Source organism: Sarcophilus harrisii, chromosome 3 (genome assembly GCF_902635505.1).
Source record: "Sarcophilus harrisii chromosome 3, mSarHar1.11, whole genome shotgun sequence".
Taxonomy (NCBI): Eukaryota; Metazoa; Chordata; class Mammalia; order Dasyuromorphia; family Dasyuridae; genus Sarcophilus; species Sarcophilus harrisii.
In genome coordinates this window covers 502121738-502127737 of record NC_045428.1, presented here as the reverse complement: position 1 = coordinate 502127737, position 6000 = coordinate 502121738, and the positions used below count along the sequence as shown (strand labels likewise).

The 6000-nt window shown below is 43.0% G+C and overlaps 1 protein-coding gene across 1 annotated transcript in view; it reads left to right on the top strand.

The window, feature by feature from the left end:
- The first annotated feature begins 375 nt into the window (after positions 1 to 375).
- The window catches only part of P2RY2 (purinergic receptor P2Y2), a 61812-nt gene continuing 56187 nt past the window's right edge, over positions 376 to 6000 (top strand). The window contains exon 1 of the mRNA XM_031961468.1: positions 376 to 530. The gene's annotated coding sequence lies outside the window, so the exon portion shown is untranslated. The remainder of the gene's footprint in view (positions 531 to 6000) is intronic.

The following is a 6000-nucleotide window of genomic DNA, read 5'->3' as shown; positions in this document are numbered from 1 at the left end:
TTTCCTCCAAATGTTAGTGGTCACTCGATTCTTCTTTCTATTACCTTAATTTTTTTATTTACTTGTCTGCTTAGGTGTTAGTTCTCCTTGAAGTCATCGACTTCATTTTGTTTTTAATTAATTACGTGGAATAGAGTGGAATGGAGTTGGGTTGAAAAGGCTGGAGGGGAGCAGAGTGAAAATTAAGAAAAGAAAAGGCTGTTGGAGATAGGAATCTGGACTGGGGAGAGGTTATGGGTGGGGGTCTTTCCTCGTGTACTTACGTCCTTACTTTCCCTCCCAAGGGCGGGACAGAGGAAGAGCCGGGCCCTAGGACCGACGGACAGAGGGGGCGCCCTGAGCTGCGGGATCCCGGGCGGGCTGGGCCAGGTCAGGGGCGGGGCTGGGGCTGAGACCAGCGCGCGGGACCCAAGACTGAGCCTGGGAGCAGGAAGCTGCCGGGGCGGCTACAGGAGCAGCTGAAGCCGCAGTAGCTGCAGTAGCAGAGAAAGGAGGGACGCGAGAAAAACTCAAAGCAGGCTCCGTGCGGGGTGAGCTGGAGATCCTGGGGCAAGTGACCAGTCTCCTGGGATAAAAGAAGGAGAGGCTGGGTGTGCGTGGGCTTGCGCGCGCGCCTGTGTGTGTGTTCCCGACCAACTTTGTTAGTGTGTTTGTGTGTGCGACCGTGTCAATGTATTGGTGAAATGTGATTATTTGTAATTGCGATTGTGCGTTCACCAATGTCTGTGTGTGATTGTGTCTCGTGGGGAGTCTGTGCGACTTTCCAAGTGCGTCTGCAGTTTTATCTGCATGTGAATGAGTGGGTTTGGAAGATGGTTGTGTGAAGTGATTGTAGCTCATTTTGTGAGTGTGTTGTGTGAGCGTGTTCGTTTGTGTCCGTGCGGTTATATTTGTGTGACTGTCATTGTCACTTTGTGGTTGTTTTCTCTTCCTTCCCTTCGTCCCCAAGAATCCATCTGTAAAGGGTGTGTAAATTGTGTGCGTTTGGGCTGTGCTATCCCAGTCTGCATGGGTTTGGCCTATTTCAGAGAGAGAGAAAATAACTTGGGGGTAGGGGTGGCGGTGGGGGGCGAGAGGGTAGGTACTAGCGCTCCCTGGACTGGGGGGCAGATATATTGAGTGGACGGGCCCTGAAGACTGATCTACTCCCGGTATCTGGGCTCCCTTGACTACCTCCACTTCACGTGCGCCCAGTGTTTGGTGCGGGCTGTTTTGTGGGGCAAGAAGGTAGGGTCGGGCTTCCTTACTCCCGGTCTCTGCCCTTCCAGCCCCTCCCCACAGCGAGTTTAGTCCTGCCCTACCCCCCAAGGGAATTTAAGTTCATATCACACACATTATGCACATGTGTCCACATGCCCCCCTTGGGACACTACAGACATGATCGTTCAGCTCAGAGGAAAGGACTCCTGTAACAGGAATTAGGAGATCAGGGTGCGAGTGAGTTCTGATACCTATGGAGCCATGTGGCCTTAGCAAGTCTCTTTGCCTTCTGGGGCCCTCCTCCCGAAGCGGGGGAAGGAATAATGTTTTATATGTCTGGTGGTACCACAGCAGGTGTCTGCATAAATATTTCAGGAATTGGCTAGAGACACACAAACTCTGCATTATATAATCATAGGTTTTAGAGCAGCTAGGGACTCTAGAACTTATATAGTTAGAGAGAAACTGAGGCACAATCGAGGAGATATATCAGCCAGCACCAGGTCTTCTGCCACTTTTCCAATTATTTTCTCTAAGTTCCCTACATATCCCCAGAGTCTTTGGGTGCTTTGAGTGGAGAGACCCAGAACGGAGGAGAATTAAAACCTTTCTATCCTTCCTCTGGTTGCTGGGGACCCTCTGATCCTCATAAGGGTCCTCAAACTATGGCCCCGTGGGCCGGATGCGGCAGCTGAGGACGTTTATCCCCCTCACCCAGGGCTATAAAGTTTCTTTATTTAAAGGCCCACAAAACAAAGTTTTTGTTTTTACTATAGTCTGGCCCTCCAACAGTCTGAGGGACAGTGAACTGGCCCCCTATTTAAAAGTTTAAGGACCTCTGCTAGGGATTGGCCTATGTCAGTTTCCCTGTAAGTCAATTCCAGAGCTAGCAAACAGGTAGCATCCACCAGGTCTCTCTGTTCAAGAAATTATCTGTTGTCTTGGTTTATTAGTTGTTTATGTTTAGACATTAACCGTTTTGGAATTAACCAATATTAAAAATTTGTTATTTTTGCATAAGCTGCTTTTAAATATTTCCCTCTTTAAATTATTTGCTTGTTTTGAATTATTCATTATTTTAGGTTATTTGTTACTTTTTTTCTTTGTATCTTTATTATCTAGTATAGGGCCTGACATACAGTGGGAATTTAATAAATGTTTGTTGAATGGAATAAAATTACTCATTTTTTTTATTTTTATTGCTTTTTGATTCTTTGCTCTTTTGAATTATCCAATGATTCTTGGTTTTAGATTAATGATTGTTTTTTTCTAATTTTTTTTTTGCTTTGGATTATCTGATGTTTGAGATTATGCTTTCTTGTATATTTGGATTTTAAATTTTTTCCTGCTCTTTGGGAATTATTGCTTTTGGAATCCCCTACTTAGATATTATTTGGGTTGGGGAGGGGTTCATCTATTGTCTTTAGGTCACTGACTTTTATTGCCCAAATGCTAGAGGAAACTCTAAGGCAGGTGGGTGCACCTTGTGGACCCTCATTAGCTGCTTCAGAAGGGAAAAAAGGCAGGGAGGAAAAGGAGTCCTTTCTTGTAAGACCCTGTAAGTATCCTCTGAGTATGGTAGGCCCTGGAGGAGGAGTGGAACTTGTAATGAGCCTGTGTCCTGGGAGTTGAAGATGTTTGGAAGTTTAGGAAGTGAGGGTAGGGAATACTACCGTTGGGTAAAGCAGACTCTTGTTCACTTCCAATAGACATGTATAGACTGGCTGCCTCCCAAGGAGCCAGCCCAGGGATGTACTGTGGGGGAGGAAAAGGCCCTGCCTTGTCAGAGCTCCCTCTGATGGGAAAGATTGGACTACTTACTGGATTTGTGGAGGGCAAAGCATGTAGCACTTTAAATCCAAAGGCCTGGGTTTAAATATTGCCTGTGGTTCTTAATAACTGTGATCATAGCTGATTTACTTAAATATCCTGAGCCTCAGTTCCCTCACATGTGAAATGAGGATACCATTAATGTCCGACTTAACAGTTTCTGTGAAGCTTAAATTAGTTGAAGTAATTTAAATGAGGGGAAGTGATTTAAATGTAGTGATATGATAAGATAAAGTGCTTAGCAAGCAGTAAGGGCTGTAGGAATGTCACTTATTGTCCAATCTTTGTTCTGCTTCTGAGGCTGTGTGGCATTCAGTCCCTTTTCTTCTCTGGCTCATAGCTTTCCCACTGGTAGGTTTGAAGGTGGGGGTAAAATGGAGCAGGTAGGTGGCACAGTGGATGGAGTGTTGGGCTTGGAGTCAGGAAATCTTACACTTAACTCTTTGCCTCAGTTTCCCCATCTGTTAAATGAACTGGAGAAGGAAATGACAAATCAGTGCATTTATCAAGAAAACTCCAAATGAGATCACAAAGGACCAAACATAACTAAAATGACTGAAAAACATCCATTCAAAGAGCTTGGAAGACATGGGATCCAAGTTCTCTTCCAGTTCTGACATTCTAAATTAATTCTAAAATTAATCAATGAACAAGTATTTATGAAGCATCTACCATGTTCCAGCCTATGTGCTGGGCATAAAAGGGCAAAAATGAAATGGCCCTGCCCTCAGAGAATTTCTGCAAAGAGTGTCCCAAAAGTCTCAGTGGCATTTTAAAATTTAGTTTAAAACATCAGAGATTTTGGGAGCACTGTATCAATAAATATAAAATATGTGCAGAGTTTCCAGAAAATAAAATGTTACTGAGATTTTGGGAACATTGTATCAATAAATACAAAAATATGTGCAGAGTTTCTAGAAGTAACTAACTGATAATAAGAAGCCTCTAAAAAGTGGATCTTGACAAGAAGAGGTAGAAAAGTAAGCAAATCACTTCTGGATGGACCTCAATTTCCTCATCTGTAAACTGAGGAGATTGGATTAAGTGGGATCTCTCTGAACTTCAGCAGTAGGAGACTATGATCCATGCCTGGATCTTGTCTTTGCACTCTGCAAAGAACAAGGGGAGATTTCTATAGGCTGGAGTGGTCAGGGAGAGCTTCCTGGAAGAGACAGCATTTGAACAGCAGCCTCATAAAGTAATGAGTTTCCCATCACTGGAGATCTTCAAGTGAAGGTCAGATGACCTTGTAGCAGAAAACCCAGAGATGGAATTCTTTTCTAGGTGTGGGTTAGATTAGATGTCCTCCAATACTCCTTCTGGTTCTGAGATTCTAGAATCCTGATATGTGGGAAAGAAAGGTTGAAGGTGGAGAAGACAGAGAGGGAAATTGGTGAAGAAGCTCTAAGGAGAAAGGGTACTCTAGAAGGGAAGCATGGCCAGGAAGTGCAGGAAGTTTGCCCAGCAGGTGGGCTGGAGATGAGGAGATCTCTGCAGGTTAGATAGGTTATCCAGAAGCAGGTGTCAGGGATGGGGTAGGGGTGTGTGAGGTTGAGGTTGGAAGTGCCAGAAGAGCTTTGGGGTAGGTGGCTTGGAGCCATGAGCTGGGTATGGGGAAAGCTGGGACAGGAAGAACTGGCACTTCTGAATAAGAAATCTGTAAGTATAGTAGAACGTTCTGGGCTGGGAGCCCTCAGTTCTACTCCTCTGCTACTTCCCAGCTGTGTGACCTTGAGAAAATCAGATCTCCAGGAACCTTAGTGTCTTTATCTATAAAGTCAAAGTAACAAACACCATTTTGCCTGGAATGTTGTGGGGAAATCACCTTAAAAACAACATAGAAATGGGAGATTTTTCTATCCCCAGAATCTCATAGCCAGGAGAGAATCTTGGATAAATCACTATGTTCTGGATTTAGATTACTCATCTGCCAAATGGATTGGACTAGATGATTTAAGGAAGATTAAGCCCTTTCAAGTTTGACATCTATGATTCTATGGTCCTATAACCTCAGATAGCAAATTGTCCAATCTCTTTGCCTTCTACAGCCTCTCCAACAATTAGCAAGTTGATAAACAGGGCACTGGGCTAGGCCCTGGGAATACAAGTACAAAGGATCAAACCATTTCTGCTCATAAGAAGCTTACACTGTAATGGAGAAGACCACAAGTTCATAGGAAAACTTTTATTTTTTTTTTTATCTCTGTGGATATGTCTCTTCCATTTATTTACATACATCTATATCTTAATGCATACACAAGTATATATTTATTTTTCAGTTCAGTCTATTTTTCAGTTGTGTCCAACTTTTCATGACCCTTTTTGGGATTTTCTTGGCAGAGATACTGGAATAATTTGCCATTTCCTTCTCCATCTCATTTTACAGATGAGGAAACTGAGGCAAATAAGGTTAAGTGATTTGCCCAGAGTCACACAGCTGTTGTCTGAGACTGGATTAGAGCTAAGGAAGAGGAGGAGTCTTTCTGGTTTCAGACCCAAGGATTTTTCCATTGCTGTACTAACTATATGTGTGTGCATGTATGCATATATGCATGATAGGGATATCTGTATCCATGTATATATGCATAGGTGTGTATGTATGTATATATGCACATAGATTCTTTAGGGATTTGACTGTTTTCCTTTTATTTTTGTATTTTCAATATCTAGCAAGATACCTACCGTATAGTAGATTCTTGAAAAAATACTTGATGTGTTACAAGTGTCATTCCCATTTTATTGGGAAGAACATTGAGATTAGACTATTAGGGAAAATTTACTTCTCTAATGGCACACAACCACTAGCATCAGACAGAATTTGAATTTAGAGCTTTTGCCTCCAAATCTAGATATATTCTGCTCCACAACAGCTCCTACCATATCGGATCCTGCTTCAGGTGCAGGTTAGACTATGTCCTCTGAAGTTTTTTCTTCTGGGAGAGTTTAGAATTAGCTGTGATTTTTTTTTTT